At 45.0% G+C, this 22,904-nt stretch overlaps 1 protein-coding gene across 1 annotated transcript in view; it reads left to right on the forward strand.

Moving 5' to 3' along the window:
- The first annotated feature begins 353 nt into the window (after positions 1 to 353).
- The window catches only part of ajm1 (apical junction component 1 homolog), a 33,210-nt gene continuing 10,659 nt past the window's right edge, over positions 354 to 22,904 (forward strand). The window contains exon 1 of the mRNA XM_064943438.1: positions 354 to 606. The gene's annotated coding sequence lies outside the window, so the exon portion shown is untranslated. The remainder of the gene's footprint in view (positions 607 to 22,904) is intronic.

Consider the following 22,904-nt stretch of genomic DNA (forward strand, 5'->3'; position numbering starts at 1 on the left):
CCATGTACAAATGTGGACTACAGTCCAGTCATAATACATATTTATTATGAAGGCTATATAATACATCTACAAAATGTATGCCTAGAATTAGAAAATGTCAAGGTTGATTGTCATGCGTCGATAGCACATAGGTCTAACATCAGTACTAGATGTTATATAGATAGGTTCTTGGATGAGCAGTAATAATGTAGTGCGTCAGTGTAGCGGTAGCCTAGCGAGTAGTCTCTCTCTTTTGCACACACACACACACACACACACACACACACACACACACACACACACACACACACACACACACACACACACACACACACACACACACACACACACACACACGAATCGGCACGCCCCTTTTAAATGCATATTAGACGCATTGGAAGCCCCGGGTGCAGGTAGTGTGTAGTCAGTCATCCATCGTAGGCTAGATGGTGCAGAGCATACGCAGAAATCCACTAGCAGTTGGGAAAGAAGGAAGAGTAGTACATGGTTCACCGATAAGGCGGATTACAGTTCTACCTCTAAAGATGCTCGATGTCGTCATTGTGTAGCAGCATTGCATCCCTGTCAAAAATGGACAAGCATTCGCTTGGAATATGGACTAAAGCGGTAAGAGTCACGTTATTGGTTCTTCACGGTTCTTTCAACAGATATCGACGTAAGGAAATACATTTCAGGGGGTGTATCATTCTATAGTTGTCTATCCTAAACTATCGTTTGCATCTCAAGCGTCCTCTGTCCCCGCATCCCCATTTTCTAGCGTTCATCTACTCATTGGCAAACTATGGATGCATGCTTAAACTAATCACGGGAAGGACAGATCATCATGCAATGATTTTGAGCGCGCTTCACATAGCGACTGCATCCATACTCCATACTGGATCGATTACAATTAATTTACGTTTTAAAATGAATATTACACTTTGGTAGCCAAACGCAATTTCGATGTGCTTAAAATGCGCATCAAATGTGTTTGAACTCTACCATCATAACCTATAAGACCATCATTAATAGTCAGCATCTGTCCTATTCACAACCATATAGACTACCAACTCATCTGTTTTCACCGAATATAGGCTAATGCTTACTGCTGCATTTTGCGTTCTTATAGAGAGGTCAAATATCCTTAAATACATCATTCTTCCTCCACAATAAAACAATCTGGTTCCCGCAATAGTCTGTTTCACATCTGGAATTGATAACGTGGGACCTCACAACTCGACGAATTCAAAGCATGTGCTGTCATGGTAATAACCTTATCATCCCCCAAGCACGTAGCTTTACTACACTGTTACTACACAGTAACCACGTGACTCAGAAAAAAAAAAACAAGCTTCATGGGTTTCCCAACTGAGATTAACCTCCAGCTAAGCATGATGAAATGGCCTGCTCAGGTCACGTGGCGCTGGATGCTGAGACTCAATGCATGCCTTTCCTTGCAACAAGAGCAGAGTGTTATAGGTCCATAATGCATTACTGGGTGCAGTCAATGAAGCATACAACTCCAGGAGGAGTTGGCTCATCACTGTTGAGTATAAATTATTCCATGTTTAGGCTACAATTGAGAGATCCGTTTTAAGGATAGGCATGTAGAAAAGGTGTGTAGCAGTACATCCACAGGCAGTATTGCTGTTGACCGTGAAATTATATTCGCATAAAATATGCAATATGAATAAATATACTCAATGCCATGATTAGGTATTTGGAATGAATGGCATGTGGTATTTAAGAAAGGGCCAGGCCAGCTTGCATCAGTGGCAGTGGACTAGCCTGGTCCCAGATCTGTTTGTGCTGTCTTTGCAACTCCAATGGTCATTGTTTGGCCTGACAACAACCATAGGAGTTGGCAAGATAAAACAAACGGATCTGTGACCAGGCTAACAGTGAACAATCATCAATGTGAAGTGACAAATGGCAAAGGGCCAACATTGCATTGGACCTTCCTAGAGTAAGTGAAGTCCTAATATCGATCACTAATGGCATTTTTAGCAGATGTTCTTATGAATTAAGTGATACTTAGTCACACACACATACTACAGCCAGCATGCTTTTTTGTAGGGTGCCGTGTTTTATTTTTTTTACATTTTTTTACAGGGACAGTGCACATTAATCAACGTTTCAGTAAAAGTGCCGGTTTTAGCCAGCCTTTCACCGTGGATGAAGAGTAGATATCATTTGTCTTGAGCAGGGACAGATAACCGAATGGTCACGCAGAGCTGGGGCCCCCTCGGGGGGCCCTCAGAGAGCATATAGAATTACAGGTAATTAGCTTTTAAACTGCAACATTTTCTCTCAGCCTCATGGCAAAATGTGTGTAATAGCAGGAAATGTGCTTATTTCCAAAAAATAATAGTAAAAAACAAACACAATATTAAAGTATTTTTTGGGGGGTGGGGGAGGTCGGTGTCAGGGGGCCCCAAATGCTGTAGTCCAGCCCTGGTCTTGAGTTATTTTTGTAAAGTTTGTTAAAATTCATAAATAATATTTTTATCATAATATGCCTAAGTGGTAGATGGTGTTATTAGTCTGTTTCTCTGGACTCAAAGTGTCCCTTGAGGTTGGCATGTGAAAAATGATTGTTCTTTATGTACACTACACATCGACCACTCATGCTCACATGAACTCACACGTGGCATGTGACAGACGCACGCATGCACACACGCACACACCCTGCTTTTGAGTGATTCCTTATGAAGCTCAAAATGTAATCCATACAAAAGTCCTTTGGAGGAAGGATTGTTGACACATGTTTGACATTTGTATATAAAAGCATAATTGAGAAATAATTAAAGTTGGCATATTAATGACATTTTAGCCTTACCTAGGCCTCTTTTAAGACTCCATAATGTTTCCTCTGTTGATGTTACAAAGAAAGAATTGGTGTCATAAGAAACTTTACATCTTGCTCTGTAATATGATTAGTATTTTGATTTAAATAAAACAATTTATGAATAGGAAAATATAAACATGAATATAAACTAGAGGTCGACCGATTAATCGGAATGGCCGATTTAATTAGGCCTGATTTCAAGTTTTCATAACAATCAGAAATCGGTATTTTTGGACATACCGATTTTGCCAATTTTTTATTTTTTTTACACCTTTATTTAATCTTTATTTAACTAGGCAAGTCAGTTAAAAACACATTCTTATTTTCAATGATGGCCTAGGAACGGTGGGTTAACTACCTCGTTCAGGGGCAGAACGACTGATTTTCACCTTGTCAGCTCGGGGGATCCAATCTTGCAACCTTACAGTTAACTAGTCCTTGTGCACTCCACAAGGAGACTGCCTGTTACCCGAATGCAGTAAGCCAAGGTTAGTTGCTAGCTAACATTAAACTTATCTTATAAAAACAATCAATCAATCATAATCACTAGTTAACTACACATGGTTGATGATATTACTAGATATTATCTAGCATGTCCTGCGTTGCATATAATCTGACTGAGCATACAAGTATCTAAGTATGTGACTGAGTGGTGGTAGGCAGCAGCAGGCTCGTAAACATTCATTCAAACCTCACTTTCGTGCGTTTTGCCAGCAGCTCTGCAATGTGCATTAAGCATCGCGCTGTTTATGACTTCAAGCCTATCAACTCCCGAGATGAGGCTGGTGTAACCGAAGTGAAATGGCTAGCTAGTTAGTGTGCGCTAATAGCGTTTCAAACGTCACTCGCTCTGAGCCTGTAGTTGTTCCCCTTGCTCTGCATGGGTAACGCGGCTTCGAGGGTGGCTGTTGTCGTTGTGTTCCTGGTTTCGAGCCCAGGGAGGAGCAAGGAGAGGGACGGAAGCTATACTGTTACACTGGCAGTACTAAAGTGCCTATAAGAACATCCAATAGTCAAAGGTTAATGAAATACAAATGGTATAGAGAGAAATAGTCCTATAATTGCTATAATAACTACAACCTAAAACTTCTTACCTGGGAATATTGAAGACTCATGTTAAAAGGAACCACCAGCTTTCATATGTTCTCATGTTCTGAACAAGGAACTTAAACGTTAGCTTTCTTACATGGCACTTTTACTTTCTTCTCCAAGACTTTGTTTTTACATTATTTAAACCAAATTGAACATGTTTCATTATTTATTTGAGGCAAAATTTTTACAGACGGTAGGCAATTAAGGTCACAGTTATGAACATTTAGGACACTAAAGAGGCCTTTCTACTGCCTGAAAAACACCAAAAGAAAGATGCCCAGGGTCCCTGCTCATCTGCGTGAACGTGCCTTAGGCATGCTGCAAGGTGGCATGAGGACTGCAGATGTGGCCAGGGCAATAAATTGCAATGCCCATTCTGTAAGACTCCTAAGACAGCGCTACAGGGAGACAGGACGGACAGCTGGTCGTCCTCGCAGTGGCAGACCACGTGTAACAACACCTGCACAGGATCGGTACATCCGAATATCACACCTGCGGGACAGGTACAGGAGGGCAACAACAACTGCCCAAGTTACACGAGGAATGCACAATCCCTTCATCAGTGCTCAGACTGTCCGCAATAGGCTGAAAGAGGCTGGACTGAGGGCTTGTAGGCCTGTTGTAAGTCAGGACCTCACCAAACATCACCGGCAACAACGTCGCCTATGGGCACAAACCCATTGTCACTGGACCAGACAGGACTGGCAAAAAGTGCTCTTCACTGACGAGTCGTGTTTTTGTCTCACTTGGGGTGATGGTCGGATTCGTGTTTATTGTTGAAGGAATGAAAGTTACACCGAGGCCTGCAATCTGGAGTGGGATCGATTTTGAGGTTGAGGGTCCATCATAGCCTGCAACAAGCTCAGTCCAATGATGCTATCTCAACGCTGTGTGTTACAGTAAAGACATCCTCCTCTCTCATGTGGTACCCTTCCTGCAGGCTCATCCTGACATGACCCTCCAGCATGACAATGCCACCAGCCATACTGCTTGTTCTGTGCGTGATTTCCTGCAAGACAGGAATGTCAGTGTTCTACCATGGCCAGCGAAGAGCCAGGACCTCAATCCCATTGAGCACGTCTGGGACCTGTTGGATCGGAGGGTGAGGGCTAGTGCCATTCCACACAGAAATGTCTGGGAACTTGCCGGTGCCTTGGTGGAAGAGTGGGGCAACATCTCGCAGCAAGAACTGGCAAATCTGTCTCAGTCCATGAGGAGGAGATGCACTACAGTACTTAATGCAGCTGGTGGCCACACCAGATACTGACTGTTACTTTTGATTTTGACCCCCCTTTGTTCAGGGACAGATTATTTCATTTCTGTTAGTCACATGTCTGTGGAATTTGTTCAGTTTATGCCTCAGTTGTTGAATCTTGTTATGTTCATACAAATATTTACACATTTTAAGTTTGCTGAAAATAAACTCAGTCGACAGTGTGAGGACGTTTGTTGTTTTGCTGTGTTGATGAATATACAAATATGAAATTGTTAATTTGGCAAATTTTCCAATATATTGTTTAACATAATGTACTCTACGGGCATTTCAAAGTTCTCAATACTTCTCAACTCATGACCAGTAATACCTGATGTACTTTAACACCTTAGAATTAACATAGGCCTAACCTCTTGGAAACCCAAGACGACCAAGTGATCTTGAACATAGCCTCACTGTACAGCTGTGATGACTTATTTTTCAGTCATTCATTCCTTCATCCATGTTGGCCTAGATATCACTGTCTCACACATAACCCAGTACATGAAAGCCCTGATATTTCCCCCTGTAGCTAGCCATGTCTTTATGTTCAGCTCTAAGAATCATGGAGCACTGGCAATGTTTGGTTGACTGCATGGCTAAATTAAAATGGGCTTCACTCACTTGACCTACACTATCCACGTGTAGCATGTTGCTAAGTATCCATACCATTTATTTGAGTACAGCTCAGTTGCTAATGGTTAGCCGCTAGCCTGACTCACTAGGCCAGCTGAACTGCCCTGAGGGCTGGAGTATGCCATGTAATGTGTGTTTCTACAAATTGAAAAACATGGCCTTCTGTGTCCTTCGCCCCTACCCTACCGTGGCCTAATAACAATGACACATCCCCACTGTTTACAAGCTTTATCACTGGGCAAAATGTTTCCATATCAGGGGATATCTTTACATGACACATTTTTGATATTCTACAGAATACAAACCATTTCCAATGCATATTTTACATTTGTGGATTTGCAACATATCCTGACAAATTCTGAATCTAGATGTGTCTTTTAGACATATATGATATTGGGATTACGCCCGATATCGCACATGGGCATTTCCTGTGGCCGGATATAGACTCATTGAATATCCTGAGATATGAGACATCCTATGTTCTCTCTTCATGTTGACGAATCTTGACTGTATACATCGCATATCTTGGTTTTCTCAACACATTCAAGATATGAAGCTAGATTGATTCCAGATATGCTTCCCTTGGCTGAGGTCCATATCTGGATATTGATATGCTTTTTGATATGCTAAAAATGAGCACATGCTCAATCCATATTTTTCTTTTATGCACAAATCAGTTTTAGATTCCCATTGGATATCATACATGGTATGGGCGGATATTGACTCATTAGATATCTTGTGATAGGCCTATGTGGACATTTTATTACTGACAGTAAGCCTACAAATACTGACAGTAGGCCTACATCGTATATTTTCTCAGTACATACAATGCATATTCTCTTGACTGAGGACCATATTAGGTTCTTGATATGCATTTTGGTTAGCTAAATACATTTCTGATGGTTATTTGAGTTGACGACATCATCAGTAATTTGACCAATATGACATTCATATAATTCTTTCAGACACTAGCTATAATGTTTGTTTTCCCTCTGGATAAAGACTGCACAAACCTCAAGCTAAAAGCATTGTAACTGGTAGCCTAGCAACAAGAGTTCCAACTGTTGTTTTATTGGGGCGCCACAAATTAGTGTGTGGACGGTGTGTGCTCAAACTGAGGACTGGAGAAACAAAGAAGTGAGAAGCTGTTCAGAAAATACCTCACCTAACGCTAAAGTGAGATGTTTTATTTATTTTAGTAACTAGAATCAAGAAATGTAGCTAAATTGGCCAGCAGCCAGTAGGGAGAGCTAGCTATCCAGACTTGTTTGGGAAGTAAAAGCTAACTGGTAGCCTAGCTAGCTAACAAATAACAAAATTGCTTTCCCTTCAGGGAAAATAATTTTTACGTGACAGCTAACATTTAATTACTGGTTAATATTGTATTACTGGTTTTTGTATTACTGGTTAATATAAGATAGCTAGCTTGTTCCAGTTAGTTTTCTCATCATGAATGAAGCAGGTAGATGGTTATGTGAAATGACAATATTTTCTTGCAATATCGACACAATTTGGATTCATGTTTTAGGCATTAAAAGTCAGGAAGTGGATCACAGACCACTGCGAGGGACCATCGCTGACGACCCAATCTGCATCCATCGTCCATCACAAACAGTGCAGACAGGGGGATTGAGGGTGTGCAACTTTTATTTTCTGTTAAATAAATTAAATACATTTTTAGCAAAGACTGGTCTACTTTTGCATCTTTACAGAAAACATGTTTTGATTGGATCTCTGGATTTTCTATGCTGCATTTTTAAACAGAAATAGTGGTACTTAGGAAATATTTACTTATATTAAATATGACGATGTTTGCCTTTCTGTGCCTTTTATAGCCTTTCTGTGCCTACTACACCATAGAGAAACAAAGGCTCTCTATGGTCAGGGCGTGACAGTACCCACCCCTGAGGTGTGGACTCCTGCCGCAAAACCTGAAACCAAATGGGGGGGGTTAGGATGGGTGACTAGTGTCGGTGGCGGCTCCGGTGCGGGTCGTAGCCCCCCCCCCCCCAGACCCCGGATCCGACCAGAGGAGGCCTCCGGCCCTGGAGCTGGGTTGGACGCCGTGCCTGAACTGGGTATTGGCACAGAAGAAGGCTCCGGCCATGAAGCTGGACTGGCCGCCATGCCTGGACTGGGCACCGGTGCAGAGGAAGGCTCCTGCCATGGAGCGGGACTGGACGCCTTGCCTGGAAGCTCCGGACCGTTGACCGTCGCTGGAGGTTCCGGACCGGTGACCGTTGCCGGGAAGTTCCGGACCGTTGACCGTCGCCGGTAGGTTCCGGACCGTTGACCGTCGCTGGGAGGTTCCGGACCGTTGACCGTCGCCGGGAAGTTCCGGACCGTTGACCGTCGCCGGTAGGTTCCGGACCGTTGACCGTCGCTGGGAGGTTCCGGACCGTTGACCGTCGCCGGGAAGTTCCGGACCGTTGACCGTCGCCGGGAAGTTCCGGACCGTTGACCGTCGCCGGGAAGTTCCGGACCGTTGACCATCGCAGGGAAGTTCCGGACCGTTGACCGTCGCCGGTAGGTTCCGGATCGTCGCCGGAAGCTCTGGACCATCGCCGGATGCTCTGGACTGTGGACCGTCGCCGGAAGCTCTGGACTGTGGACCGTCGCCGGAAGCTCTGGACTGTGGACCGTCGCCGGAAGCTCTGGACTGTGGACCGTCGCCGGAAGCTCTGGACTGTGGACCGTCGCCGGAAGCTCTGGACTGTGGACCGTCGCCGAAAGCTCTGGACTGTGGACCGTCGCCGAAAGCTCTGGACTGTAAATGCGCACTGGGGGCCTAGTGCGTGGAGCCGGTACAGGTGGCACCGGACTGGTGACACACAACTTCAGGGCGAGTGCCAGGAGCAGACACAGTACGTACCGGACTGGGGAGGCACACTGGAGACCTAGTGTGTGGAGCCGGTCCAGGTGGTACCGGACTGGTGACACACAACTTCAGGGCGAGTGCCAGGAGCAGACACAGGATGTACCGGACTGGGGAGGCGCACTGGAGGCCTAGTGTGTGGAGCCGGTCCAGGTGGTACCGGACTGGTGACACACACTTCAGGGCGAGTGCGGGAAGCTGACACAGGACGTACCGGACTGGGAAGGCGCAACCGGTGCATGAAACCGGTGCAGATGGCACTGGACTGGCGTCACGCTCTTCAGCACACCTTTACGGCAGCATTCTCATCGCTACCACCTCTCTCCGGAATCTTTCTTCAAATTCCTCCTCCGACTCCCAAACAGGCTCTGGCACTCTCCGCTGCTCGACCGACAGCTCCCAAAAATCTTGGGGTTTCTGTGGCCGTGGTCCCCGGTGTCGTCGCTGTCCTTCCATGCTCCTTGGCGACTCCCGCCAAGGAAGGGTCTCATGTCCTCCCAAGTCCATAACTTCCTTACCAAATTTTCACGCTGCTTGGTCCTTTGTGGGTTCTCATAAGAACGGGACCACGGCGCAGTGGATGTTGAGTTCCACATATTTATTGCAAAGTGAAACAAAGAAAAAAAACTATAAATCAATAAACAAACAACTAACTAAACGTGACTACGTGGTGCACAAACACAAAACAATATCCCACAAACACAGGTGGGAAATAATAGCTACTTAAATATCACTATGGTTCCTGGTGTGAATTTTTTTATTTCACCTTTATTTAACCAGGTAGGCTAGTTGAGAACAAGTTCTCATTTGCAACAGCGACCTGGCCAAGATAAAGCATTCAACACATACAACAACACAGAGTTACACATGGAATAAACAAAACATAGTCAATAATACAGTAGAACAAATGAAAACAAAAAGTCTATATACAGTGAGTGCAAATGAGGTAAGATAAGGGAGTTAAGGCAATAAATAGGCCATGGTGGCAAAGTAATTACAATATAGAAATTAAACACTGGAATGGTAGATGTGCATAAGATGAATGTGCAAGTAGAGTTACTGGGGTGCAAAGGAGCAAGATAAAAAAAATACTGTATGGGGATGAGGTAAGTAGATAGATGGGCTGTTTACAGATGGGCTATGTACAGGTGCAGTGAGCTGCTCTGACAGCTGGTGCTTAAAGCTAGTTAGGGAAAGTCTCCAGCTTCAGAGATTTTTGCAGTTCGTTCCAGTCATTGGCAGCAGAGAACTGGAAGAAAAGCCGACCAAAGTAGGAATTGGCTTTAGGGGTGACCAGTGAGATATACCTGCTGGAGCGTGTGCTACGAGTGGGTGCTGCTATGGTGACCAGTGAGCTGAGATAAGGCGGGGCTTTACCTAGTAGAGACTTGTAGATAACCTGTAGCCAGTGGGTTTGGCGAGTATGAAGCAAGGGCCAACCAACGAGAGTGTACAGGTCGCAATGGTGGGTAGTGTATGGGGCTTTGGTGGCAAAACAGATGGCACTGTGATAGACTGCATCCAGTTTGTTGAGTAGAGTGTTGGAGGCTATTTTGTAGATGACATCACCGAAGTCGAGAATTGGTAAGATGGTCAGTTTTACGAGGGTATGTTTGACAGCATGAGTGAAGGATGCTTCGTTGCGATATAGGAAGCCAATTCTAGATTTCATTTTGGATTGGAGATACTTAATGTGAGTCTGGAAGGAGAGTTTACAGTCTAACCAGACACCTAGGTATTTGTAATTGTCCACGTATTCTAAGTCAGAGCCGTCCAGAGTAGTTATGCTGGACGAATGAGCAGGTGCGGGCAGTGATCGGTTGAATAGCATGAATCCAGGCTGTATCACATCCGGCCATGATTGGAAGTCTCGTAGGGCGGTGCACAATTGGCACAGTGTTGTCCAGGTTTGGCTGGGGTAGGCCGTCATTGTGAATTAGAATTAGTTCTTAACTGACTTGCCTAGTGAAATAAAGGTTAAATTTAAAGAGAGCCCTGATGTAGAACCATCATAAAATAAATGTGGATATTTTCTATCAATCTTTAAAATGTGTCAGCCTTTATGGATTCACAGAAGATATTTATACAGTATAAGCATGGCTCTGTAGCACCAAACTGATGCTAGACATTCAGATTGACAAATCAACATTGACAAATAAACGTTCTTTGGGATTTCTAAAACACAAGAGTGTACACTATGTAATGGTAACTCAACAACAATGTTAAATGGTACAAGTAACATACAAAACCAATTCTATGAACACTAGTTCAGTGTTTCCGAGTTTGTCTCAGCTGTAGAGACACGAGCGCAGAGAACTGTAGCTACAGATTGTTACACCAGATAATGTGATTTACCCAAAGATTTTTGCAGACATCTTGTCTATTTCATGTCTTCTTTCATTGATCGAGACAGGTGGGTGTCCACCCCAAAGGGCTGCATGTCATGATGACAGAGGCCTGTCTTGATCAATGAGTGAGAAGTCTTGAAATAGACACGATAGCGGCACACATGTTATTGGATTACTTTATGGAGCAAAAAATGTATTTTCATAATGGAGAATTTTCTAAATTCTACCTGACCCCCTGCAGCTGGTCACATACATTTTATGAGACTCCTGTTTCCCCAAACTGAGGCCAACGTTAAATCACATTATTTGGTGTAACAATCTGTAGCTAAGAGAACTGGTGATCAGCAGATGATGGGAGAGGTGGTCATGATGAAATTGCCATTCCAAAGAAACATACAGTAAGTTCAGGGACTTAAAGCTGTGGGAGGAGTGTTATGATCAAGCTGCCATTCAGCTCCTCGTGAGTCACCTGCTTGAAAAATTGAGCATAATGTCTAATCCCTCGAGAGGGATACAGTTCACAGGATACAGTTCTGCTACAATGGCACACCCAGTTAAATGAATTATTTTTCTATATCTAGAATCCACTCCAGGAAGATGCCCAGGCACCACACGGTATTGTCTGTTAGACAAAAAAACAAAACAAATTATACTCTATCATACAGTTTGGACAACAGTTTAACCGTGCCAGCATAATATCAACCTCAGGGTAGACTAGTTGAACATGCATACATGTGCACACACACAGAGATTACATGTACAACAATATATAGACTAATAGAAAGAGACCCTACAAATGAGCTTAGGTAGGTAGGCAGACAGTATCTACCTACAGCTATGTCTATCAGGCATGCTTAGGCAATGATTTTTAAAGTAATACCAGCTACAATTTTAGAGGTTTATAACTGTAAATTGTTGTACTATTGTTTCTCCTCACTGTTTGCTAGTAAACTTAGCTAGCTTGCTGGATATGCAATAATTGTTATTTACATCTGTTTGGAATCGTATCTTGCGTCATGCCTATAATTTTGTGATTGAAATAATAATCATAATCATAACCAATGTCAACCCTTGACAATTATGCTACATAGCTAGCTAGTAAATTATTTAATGTTGCTGATGTGAAATGTTTGCTAAAAAGTTACAAATGCGAGGTGTGGCGCATTTGTTAGCAGGCGCCAAGCTAATTAGCTAGCCAACTCCAGTCATGTGCTATTGTTTGCTGGTAAACCTAGATTTAGTTGGCTGATTGTAATGTAGCTTGCTGTTTGGTAGTATGACTAAAAAGAGAAGAGGTTTTACAATCAAGATACAAAATATATATTTTTAGTCATAGATATGGCTACCGGTAGTTGTTTAGCTAGCTAACTTAGAACTCTAGCTAGCTACAAAGCTGGCTGAATTATTTGATTTTCCCCCACTGTAACAGAGCAGTATGTTAGCCAGCAATAGACAATATGGGTTTTAGTAGAGAAACTAAAGTTAGCTATGTGGCTTTCAGGAAAAAATAAATTACTTTGCTAGGCACCGTATTTCTCATCTGCCCTCTTGGTGCTGGCATCGGCTGTAGCTGACTCTTTGTTTCGATTACTCTTAGCTAATAGATGCTTCATCATCAAATTTATGTTAATGAGAGGAATCACTTGAAGCCATTGCGACTGGTCAGTTCTTTCAGTTTTGCTCAAATTATTGTTGTTAGTGTCCACCTTCTTTTAAATAAAGGCCGTCTTGGGGGAGGGGTGGGGGCCAGAGAACCGAAGACCTCCCAACACAAGCTGTAGCCTTTCAGAGACTGGAAAAAATGTGTCTGCTTGTATATTTAGCAATGAATCCACCGATAGGAACATCGCTGAAAGAAGTCCAATGGCTCTATCGAACAAGGACAACATATCTACACCCACAAAAAATGTATAATCCGATCCGTGTAACATAGAGCCTTCGCGAAATGCCACAAAGCAGGACTACGTGTATTTTTACATCTCGTCCTCCCCTTCAATACACCGGAAGCCGTCATAGGGTGTATCATTCAGCACGCGAAGCCCTGACCTGCCTTCCTTCAGGGCAAATATATGTGAAACACATCTCACTGTCCTAGAAATGCCTCAGATATGATGAAAACTGTTATGAACTTGAGTGAAGACCCAAAAGCGGTTTTAACAGAAAACAGAGTTCTTTAATGAAAATACAGGAATGGCATAAATCCTCTTCCAACGTTGTCAGCGGAACAAAAGAACGTTAGTATAGTGCAGGATTCTCCTGCCAGGCAGACTCCGACAGGACAGGACAAGGTGGAAGCAAACGAGACGACAACTTGCTTCTGGCATCAAAAAACACAAATAAGAATCAGACACTGAAAGTAGCAGGAACAGAGAAAGAAATAGAGACCTAATCAGAGGGGGAAGAGAGAACAGGTGGGGAAAGAGAGAATGAGCTAGTTAGGGGAAATGTAGAACAGCTGAGGAATGAGAGACAGAGAAGGTAACCTAAAAAGACCAGCAGAGAGAGAGAATGAAGAGAAAGGACAGGAACAGACATAACAAGACATGACAGTACCCCCCACTCACCGAGCGCCTCCTGGCGCACTCGAGGAGGAAACCTGGCGGCAACGGAGGAAATCATCGATCAGCGAACGGTCCAGCACGTCCCGAGAGGGAACCCAACTCCTCTCCTCAGGACCGTACCCCTCCCAATCCACTAGGTACTGATGACCACGGCCCCGAGGGCGCATGTCCAAAATCTTACGAACCCTGTAGATGGGTGCGCCCTCGACAAGGATGGGAGGGGGGGGGGGACGAGCGGGGGCGCGAAGAACGGGCTTAACACAGGAGACATGGAAGACCGGGTGAACGCGACGAAGATAGCGCGGGAGAAGAAGTCGCACTGCGACAGGATTAATGACCTGGGAAATACGGAACGGACCAATGAACCGCGGGGCCAACTTGCGAGAAGCTGTCTTAAGGGGAAGGTTCTGAGTGGAGAGCCATACTCTCTGACCGCAACAATATCTAGGACTCTTGGTCCTACGCTTATTAGCGGCCCTCACAGTCTGCGCCCTATTACGGCAAAGTGCCGACCTGACCCCCTTCCAGGTGCGCTCGCAACGCTGGACAAAAGCCTGAGCGGAGGGGACGCAGGACTCGGCGAGCTGAGATGAGAACAGCGGAGGCTGGTACCCGAGGCTACACTGAAAAGGGGATAGACCGGTAGCAGACGAGGGAAGCGAGTTGTGGGCGTACTCTGCCCAGGGGAGCTGTTCTGACCAAGACGCAGGGTTACGAAAAGAAAGACTGCGTAAAATGCGACCAACAGTCTGATTGGCCCGTTCGGCTTGACCGTTAGACTGGGGATGAAAGCCGGACGAGAGACTGACGGAAGCCCCAATCAAACGGCAAAACTCCCTCCAAAATTGAGACGTGAACTGCGGACCTCTGTCGGAAACGACGTCAGACGGAAGGCCATGAATTCGGAAAACATTCTCGATAATGATCTGAGCCGTCTCCTTAGCAGAAGGGAGCTTATCGAGAGGAATGAAATGAGCCGCCTTAGAGAATCTATCGACAACCGTAAGAATAACTGTCCTCCCGCTGATGAAGGCAGTCCGGTGACAAAATCTAAAGCGATGTGAGACCACGGTCGAGAGGGGAATGGGAAGCGGTCTGAGACGGCCGGCAGGAGGAGAGTTCCCAGATTTAGTCTGCGCGCAGACCGAACAAGCGGCGACAAATCGACGCGCGTCACGTAATTCCCGAGTGGGCCACCAGAAACGCTGGCGAATGGAAGCGAGCATAAGACCCGAACGCCGGGGTGGCCGGCTAACTTGGCAGAGTGGGCCCACTGAAGAACGGCCGGACGAGTAGGAACGGGAACGAACAGAAGGTTCCTAGGACAAGCTCGCGGCGACGGAGTGTGAGCGAGTGCTTGCTTTACCTGCCTCTCAATTCCCCAGACAGTCAACCCGACAACACGCCCCTCAGGGAGAATCCCATCGGGGTCGGTGGAGACCTCAGAAGAACTGAAGAGACGAGATAAAGCATCAGGTTTGGTGTTTTTTGAGCCCGGACGATAAGAAATAACAAACTCGAAACGAGCGAAAAACAGAGCCCAACGAGCCTGACGCGCATTAAGTCGTTTGGCTGAACGGATGTACTCAAGGTTCCTATGGTCAGTCCAAACGACAAAAGGAACGGTCGCCCCTCCAACCACTGTCGCCATTCGCCTAGGGCTAAGCGGATGGCGAGCAGTTCGCGATTACCAACATCATAGTTACGTTCTGACGGCGATAAGCGATGAGAGAAAAACGCGCAAGGATGGACCTTGCCGTCAGAGAGAGCGCTGAGAAAGAATGGCTCCCACGCCCACCTCTGACGCGTCAACCTCAACAACAAACTGTCTAGAGATGTCAGGTGTAACAAGAATAGGTGCGGATGTAAAACGATTCTTAAGAAGATCAAAAGCTCCCTGGGCGGAAACGGACCACTTAAAGCACGTCTTAACAGAAGTAAGGGCTGTGAGAGGAGCTGCCACCTGACCGAAATTACGGATGAAACGACGGTAGAAATTAGCGAAGCCCAGAAAGCGCTGCAGCTCGACGCGTGACTTAGGAACGGGCCAATCAATGACAGCCTGGACCTTAGCGGGATCCATCTTAATGCCCTCAGCGGAAATAACGGAACCGAGAAAAGGGACAGAGGCGGCATGAAAAGTGCACTTCTCAGCCTTCACATAAAGACAGTTCTCCAAAAGGCGCTGGAGGAAATCGCACGTGCTGAACATGAATCGAGAGAGACGGTCATAAAAAAATCAGGATATCGTCCATGTAAACGAAAACAAAAATGTTCAGCATGTCTCTCAGGACGTCGTTAACTAGTGCCTGAAAGACAGCTGGAGCGTTAACGAGGCCGAAAGGAAGAACCCGGTATTCAAAGTGCCCTAACGGAGTGTTAAACGCCGTCTTCCACTCGTCCCCCTCCCTGATGCGCACGAGATGGTAGGCGTTACGAAGGTCCAATTTGGTGAAAAACCTGGCTCCCTGCAGGATCTCGAAGGCTGAAGACATAAGAGGAAGCGGATAACGATTCTTAACAGTTATGTCATTCAGCCTCGATAATCCACGCATGGGCGCAGGGACCCGTCCTTCTTCTGAACAAAAAAACCCAGCTCCGGCGGGGGAGGAGGAGGAGACTATGGTACCGGCGTCGAGCGAAACCGACAAATAATCCTCGAGAGCCTTACGTTCGGGAGCCGACAGAGAGTATAATCTACCCCGGGGGAGTAGTTCCCGGAAGGAGATCAATACTACAGTCATACGACCGGTGTGGAGGGAGAGAAGTGGCCTTGGAACGACTGAACACCGTGCGCAGATCGTGATACTCCTCCGGCACCCCTGTCAAATCGCCAGGCTCCTCCTGTGAAGAAGAGACAGAGGAAACAGGAGGGATAGCAGACATTAAACAGGTTACATGACAAGAAACATTCCAGGATAGGATAGTATTACTAGACCAATTAATAGAAGGGTTATGGCGCACTAGCCAGGGATGACCCAAAACAACAGGTGTAAAAGGTGAACGAAAAATTAAAAAAGAAATGGTTTCGCTATGATTACCAGAGACAGTGAGGGTTAAAGGCAGCGTCTCACGCTGAATCTTGGGGAGAGAACTACCATCTAAAGCGAACAAGGCCCTGGGCTCCCCTAACTGTCTGAGAGGAATGTCATGTTCCCGAGCCCAGGTCTCGTCCATAAAACAGCCCTCCGCCCCCGAGTCTATCAAGGCACTGCAGGAAGCAGATGAACCGGGCCAGCGGAGATGGACCGGAAAGGTAGTGCGTGATCCAGAAGGAGAGGCCTGAGTAGTTGCGCTCACCAGTAGCCCTCCTCTTACTGATGAGCTCTGCCCTTTTACTGGACATGAGGTGCCAAAATGACCAGCGGAGCCGCAGTAGAGACAGAGGCGATTGGTGATTCTCCGTTCCCTCTCCTTGGCCGAGATGCGAATACCCCCCAGCTGCATAGGCTCAGCATCCGAGCCGGCGGAGGAGGGTGGCAGTGATGCGGCAGGTGGCAGTGATGTGGAGAGGGGAGCAACGGAGAACGTGAGCTCCTTTCCACGAGCTCGGCGACGAAGATCAAACCGTCGCTCTATGCGAATAGCGAGAGCTATTAAGGAGTCCAGACTGGAAGGAACCTCCCGGGAGAGGATCTCATCCTTAACCTCGACGTGGAGACCCTCCAGAAAACGAGCGAGCAAAGCCGGCCGTTCCAGTCACTAGAGGCAGCGAGAGTGCGAAACTCAATAGAATAATCCGTTATGGATCTATTCCCCTGACATAGGGAAGACAGGGCCCGGGAAGCCTCCTCGCCAAAAACAGAACGGTCAAAAACCCGTATCATCTCCTCCTTAAAGTCCTGATACTGGTTAATACACTCAGCCCTCGCCTCCCAGACTGCCGTGCCCCACTCACGCGCCCGTCCGGTAAGGAGAGAAATGACGTAGGCGATGCGGGCTGCGCTCCTGGAGTAAGTGTTGGGCTGGAGAGAGAACACCACATCACACTGAGTGAGGAATGAGCGGCACTCAGTGGGCTCCCCAGAGTAACACGGCGGGTTGTTGATCCTGGGCTCCGGCGACTCGGAAACCCTGGAAGTGGGCGGTGGATCGAGGTGGAGTTGGTGAACCCGTCTTGTGAGGTCGGAGACTTGGACGGCCAGGTCTCAACGGCATGTTGAGCAGCAGACAATTCCTCCTCGTGTCTGCCTAGCATCGCTCCCTGGATCTCGACGGCGGAGTGAAAAGGGTCCGGAGCCGCTGGGTCCATTCAAGGTCTGATTCTTCTGTTATGAACTTGAGTGAAGACCCAAAAGCGGTTTTAACAGAAAACAGAGTTCTTTAATGAAAATACAGGAATGGCATAAATCCTCTTCCAACGTTGTCAGCGGAACAAAAGAACGTTAGTATAGTGCAGGATTCTCCTGCCAGGCAGACTCCGACAGGACAGGACAAGGTGGAAGCAAACGAGACGACAGCTTGCTTCTGGCATCAAAAAACACAAATAAGAATCAGACACTGAAAGTAGCAGGAACAGAGAAAGAAATAGAGACCTAATCAGAGGGGGAAGAGAGAACAGGTGGGGAAAGAGAGAATGAGCTAGTTAGGGGAAATGTAGAACAGCTGAGGAATGAGAGACAGAGAAGGTAACCTAAAAAGACCAGCAGAGAGAGAGAATGAAGAGAAAGGACAGGAACAGACATAACAAGACATGACAAAAACAAGCCCACATTCCCGCAGGGTGAAATTCCCCTTGAAGTGTAGTTATGGATATCTGAACTCCAAACATTTTGTGCAACATTTAATAACTGAACAAACTGATATGAGGTCTTTTGAACATACAGAAAATGACACATATGCCAATAAAAGGCACATCTGGAATGTACAGTGCATTCAGAAAGTATTCAGACCCCTTGACTTTTTCCAGATTTTGTTACATTACAACCTTAATAAATAAATCATCAATCTACACACAATAGCCCATAATGACAAAGCGAAAACAGGTTTTTAGAAATGTTTGCAAATTAAAAAATTGGAGATACTTCATTTTTTAAAATCACATTTACTTTAAGTATTCAGACCCTTTACTCAGTACTTTGTTGAACACCTTTGGCATCGATTACAGCCTCGAGTCTTCTTGGGTATGATGCTACAAGCTTGGCACACCTACAAGATTGATTAAGGGGAAAGCTTGTAGATTGATAAAGGGGGGGGGAAAAACTATTTAATCAATTTAATAATAAGGCTATAATGTAACAAAATGTGGAAAAAGTCAATGGGTCTGAATACTTTCCGAATGCACTGTATAATTCTGAACTCCTTTTGAGGACAAATCCATTGACGCAGTCAGCATGAGCGATCACTAGGACTACCAGATGTAAAACTGATGCATTGCACCTTTGAGGATGGGAAACACTGGAACAGAAGCATGGCTGAGGCCGCCACACGCTTTGGAATAAAAACAATGTGGTGGTTAAAGTAAGAAGATGATTGGATCATGAGCTTGCCAACCTATACAGATGGAGAGAATATGAGATTACGTCAAAGTTGTGCCTATTAATATGTTGTCCCTTTGTAAGAGATTTACCATTTGTATACCCCTCCCCACATAGCTTCCGCTGTAGTACACAGCACGACAGCTTGTGCTGTCCAGCTCTCACAGATAGAAAAACTGAAACACACATTTATTGTTGGGCTGCAGAATCAACAGCTACATATCTGGATTATCACTCCAAACATTTAAAAAATGTATTATCACTTGACTATAAAGAAGGCCCAAGCCATAAATTGGCCATTGAAATCCTTTCAATGGATATACCGTACATTGCCACAATATGACAAACCTGGCAACATAGTGATATTCTGTAACGAAGAACCCGGTTTTGGTGCTATTGATTTTACAATGAAGTGTGGTCCAATCTCAATATCTGACTGTTCTATTTATACAGTTTCAGTATTTCCTCAACCACTCTGTTGCAACTTGCCATCCACCTAAAAGAGCCGTTTCTTTGGTGTGTCTTTGCGCCCCGCCTGGAAAGCAATGTTAGGGGAAAGACTGGAGTGGCGTTGGGTGCCTTTGCTCGGCGTTTTTAGTGGGTTTGTTTAGATGACTTCATGCAGTACCTGGGGCCTCTGGCTGGATTAGACAGATTAGAAAGTGGAGGGGTGGATTGAGTGACAGGGCAAATATTGGGATGGGACGAGCCTCCGACAGGGCAGATACAATGCTGTCAGAGAGTCTGATTGCGATGGAATTAACGAGACCGGTTAGGGGCTGTGAAAATGGGGCAACTGGGGAATGAGGTGGGGGGGTAGATAAAGAGAGAAAGACAGGGATATGGTGATGGAAAGAGAGAGAGGCCTTTGGCAATGCATGGTAAACTGGACTGCTAGGCCATGAATGACGTCCCAACAGAACCTTTCGTAGAAAGACCATCCAGTGTGTCCTCTGCATGCTTAGCCCCAAACTCAACGTTGATCACTCATTCTCATCTGTTGTTACCCAGCCAGCGGTGACACAAAGCTGTAGCTCTTGTGATGAAGACAAGACAGGCATTTGCTAATAGAGGTCTCAGAGTATCAAGACGAAGAGGTGATGAATGCGTTGCATTGCTGTTCTGATGCATTCATTCACTAACAAAGGTGATAAGGGGGTTGAGGTTGATGTACTGCTTATAATAGAGCATCTCTACTCCAAGCTAAAAGTCCTCTATCAAGAGATCTCTATGTGGGTGATTCTCATGAAACACAAAACATGTTGTTGTAGTTTGTCCATAAATCACAAAAATTGTATACCAGTTGAAGTTTACGTTAAACTATAATATTTATTATAATCAAACACAGTTTCTGTGGACATGTATGTCATTAACGTAATACTTTTTCAAGTTTTAAATAAAGTTTTATTTACCCACGATGCATCATCTAGTGGAGTAGTAGAAGCTAAGTTAGTTTATTAATTTATATGCCTTCAGAATTAGGTTATTATTAAAAAAAAAACTCACCCCACATGGCTTCTCATTATTGAAACAGCTAAAAAAGCTCAAATTTGGAAGAATAAATGTCTGATTTCATTTTAATAGAATTTCATTTGAAATATTTATACTTTCAGTGTTATGTTTAACTCAGGCCTTTTTAACTCAGGCAATGTTAAAAAATATAAAACATTTATTTGTTTTTAACTGTTTTGGACTGTTACATTAATGAACATTTGGGGGAAATTGTGATAAAATGCCTAATATTGGATCATTAATAATATATAATCAAAAAAAAAATAAGACTTCAGAATTATAGTAGCCTTGCATGTTGGGGGGGGGGGAGACAGCAGATGTCTTTTCGATTACAAATCATGCTACACCAATACACTTTAGAGTGACTGCCCCTGGACAGCTGTCGCAGTTAAGTGACATATTAAGCTCTAGTGATTGAACATTTCCCCTATCCTATATATGAGCCTAGCTCTTCTAAAACTGTTTCGTGATCGAGTGGTACCTTTTCAGAAAGGCTCTCTCTGTTCCTCAGCAAGCAGTTTGTCCACTCTGTATGTGGACTACAGTCAACGTAACATCATGTGTTGTAATATTGCATGTGAGATGGCTAAGCAGGATGACAACCAGCTGGAAGATGTTACACATCAAGACAGAAGTACTTCTCCAACTCACAACTTGACAAGACAGTCATACTGTAGCTGTGAAGGGCCAAGCTCATTGACATTACATGAGGCCAGGAGGGACTATTCTTGAGGGCACGATGTCACAGAAAGATCCTATAGAGAAATACATGGTGTAGAACAGACATGGTTCACTGTCATTTAGATGTACGCCACTGAAAAAGCCCCAGGTGTTATTAGGTAAACAAAGGCTTAGTTGTGTTGTTACTCTGATGTGGCTCAGTTGGTAGCACATGGTACATGCAAATGCCAAGGTTGTGGGTTCAATTCCCACAGGGGACAATGTATGCACTCACTACTGTAAATTACTATGAGGTAAAGTGTCTGCTAATGTGCATTTGAGAATGTTGTGTGTGGTGAAGAAGAAGTCCCAGGTGGTCCCCTGAGTCACGCTAGAGGTCAGATGAGGTTTAGGGTGTGGTGTGGAGTGGCTGTGATTGGTCACCAGGCAGATCAGCATGGCCAGATGGTCCTATGAAAGATCTGACAGGAGGTAGCCAATAATAGGAGGACATTGGAGAGGCACTTATCAGTCTTCCACTGATGGGACTCCAATAGTGTCCTCACAAAACATCCCGTTGCACCACTTTTTTGCTTCTTTCAAACAATTCCCACAAAATAGAATTGCATAGAATTGCAAATTCCCATATGACGAGGAAGTACTGCTAGTCCTTATTGTGCCCGCACTGTTTTGTACACAGTGAAGGTCCAGGTCATCGCACGTATATAGATAGACAGTATGTTGTAATTGTGAGCAGGGCTTGGGTTCTATGCCATTCACAAGGCTGGCCATTGTGCTATCTTACAAATGGGCGGGTTACACAGGAATTGCTGGAGAGCCAGGTCTTTCATGGAGCTGACCTATTACTTTGACACTCAGCTCATTTGGCAGAAAGAGGTTAGACAGTATGCAAGGCTGCAGATGATTTAATAGGCAACACAGTGGCACCAGACAGAAACATGTGGGTGAGGAAGTGATGATGGAGGCTTTTATGATCCCACAATTAGCTATCCGCTGCTATCTCACCATTGTCATAGTAAGTAGTCAGTGCCGCCCACTTCTAGCGTTTTTTTTGCAGTTTTAAAATGAATTACCTGTAATTCTACACATTTTGCCATGGTGTGTAAAGACAATGTTGCACATTTTCTAGGGGAGAAAATGTTGCCTTTAAAAAAACACAGTTTGCCTCGACTTATGCCATGTTCATATGATGTCCTGTGTGGCTCAAGAGCATGGCGCTAACAAAATCAATGGGGATTCCCACTGGGACCACCCATATGTAAAACATGGCCCCATGCCTGAATGTTTGGACAAAAGCTGGTTAGACTAAATGGGATATATTATTATTATTATATTATATCTGTGTGCAAGTGACTAACAAAATCAATGGGGGCCCCCTGCAGGTCAGGGACCCTGAACACATGCCCTGCATGCCTGAATGTTTAGATAGCTGGTTAGACTAACTTATTTATTATATTTTTTGACATAGCTAGTTGAGTGGCTGACATAACAAGTGGGAAACTGCTGATGCACTACCACATTTCAAAATGGCACCTTGTGTATTCAACTTTTCTAATTCAACAGTTCCCCCTGGGGGGGGTCGTGGCCCTACGCACAGCGCAATGTCTACTATAGGAAGAGGCAGCTCTGTAAGTAACTGTCAA

Source organism: Oncorhynchus masou, chromosome 28, assembly GCF_036934945.1.
Source record: "Oncorhynchus masou masou isolate Uvic2021 chromosome 28, UVic_Omas_1.1, whole genome shotgun sequence".
NCBI lineage: Eukaryota > Metazoa > Chordata > Actinopteri > Salmoniformes > Salmonidae > Oncorhynchus > Oncorhynchus masou.